The sequence below is a fragment of the Notechis scutatus genome, chromosome Z (assembly GCF_049901735.1).
Source record: "Notechis scutatus isolate UNSWTSFEM ecotype Mainland chromosome Z, rNotScu1.2, whole genome shotgun sequence".
Classification (NCBI taxonomy): Eukaryota; Metazoa; Chordata; class Lepidosauria; order Squamata; family Elapidae; genus Notechis; species Notechis scutatus.
In genome coordinates this window covers 116,564,560-116,566,114 of record NC_142025.1, presented here as the reverse complement: position 1 = coordinate 116,566,114, position 1,555 = coordinate 116,564,560, and positions in this window count along the sequence as shown.

Sequence of the window (1,555 nt, the reverse complement as noted above, 5' to 3'; positions counted from 1 at the left end):
GGGACATCCCAGCCTAGTTGAAAATTACAGACCAATCTCTTTATGCTGCGTCCCCTGTAAAGTCATGGAATCAATTATTAACCAATCCATTATCCTCCACTTAGAGACAAACAACTTACTCTCTAATAAACAATTTGGTTTCAGGAAAAAACTATCCTACAATCTGCAACTCTTACACTGCAATAAATATGGACTACACAACTCGATCAGGGCAAAGCAATAGACGCAATCTACATAGACTTCTGTAAAGCCTTTGATTTAGTGGTACACGACAAACTACTCCTAAAAATAAAATCTTATGGTATCTCTGGACACCTGTATAACTGGATAGAAGCATTGCTGTCAAACAGACAACAAATGGTGAAAATTGTGAGCGCCCTATCAAATTCTGTACCTGTCAACAGTGCTGTCCCCCAAGGCAATGTTCTAGAACCAACTCTCTTCATACTCTACATAAATGATCTCTGTGATCATATTAAGAGCAACTGTATCCTCTTTGCTGATGATGTAAAGCTATTCAACACCACAGACAATACTGCTACCCTTCAAAAAGACCTTGACTATGTATCAGAATGGTCAAACAAATGGCAACTTCAAATCTCAAAAAACAAATGCTCTGTCTTACATATTGGCAAAAAAAATAAGAAAATAAAATACAGGCTGAATAGTCAAGACCTTGTTGATGATCCAAACTCTGTCAAGGACCTTGAAGTATTCATCTCTAATGATCTAAGTGCTAGAGTCCACTGTAACTACATAGCCAAAAAGGCATTAAGAGTTGTTATCCTAATCTTACATAACTTTTTCTGGTAGTATTACAGTACTAACTAGAGCATACAAAACATTTGCTAGACCAATACTCGAATACAGCTCATCAGTCTGGAACCCACATTATGTATCTGATATTAACACAGTTGAGAAAGTCCAGAAATATTTCACAAGAAGAGTTATCCACTCCTCTACTCGTTGCAGAATACCTTATGCCACCAGACTCAAAATTTTAGACCTAGAAAATCTAGAACTATGCCGCCTTCGGTCCAATCTAAGTATAGTATATAAAATCATACATTGCAATGTCCTACCTGTCAATGAATACTTCAGCTTCAACCATAACAATACAAGAGCAAACAATAGATACAAACTCAAGGTTAATCTCACCAAACTTGATTGCAGGAAATACGACTTCAACAACAGAGTGGTCAATGTCTGGAATACGCTACCTGACTCTGTGGTTTCTTCCCCAAACCCCCAAAACTTTAACCTTAGACTTTCTACTATTGACCTCACCCCTTTCCTAAGAGGTCTGTAGGGGGCATGCATAAGTGCACCAATGTGCCTACCATCCCTGTCCTATTGTTTCTTTTATTTTTCTTATATGTATCCATGTATTCATAACTATGTTTTTACTTACACCTATCATCTTGTAAGCAATTGACAAACTAAATAAATAAATAAATAAAAATAAATAAATAAAAGACAGCTGCACAATGAAACTTATCTCTGATCTCCCAATCTTTCATCCAAAATAATAAAATCTCTCCAAATCCATACCCTC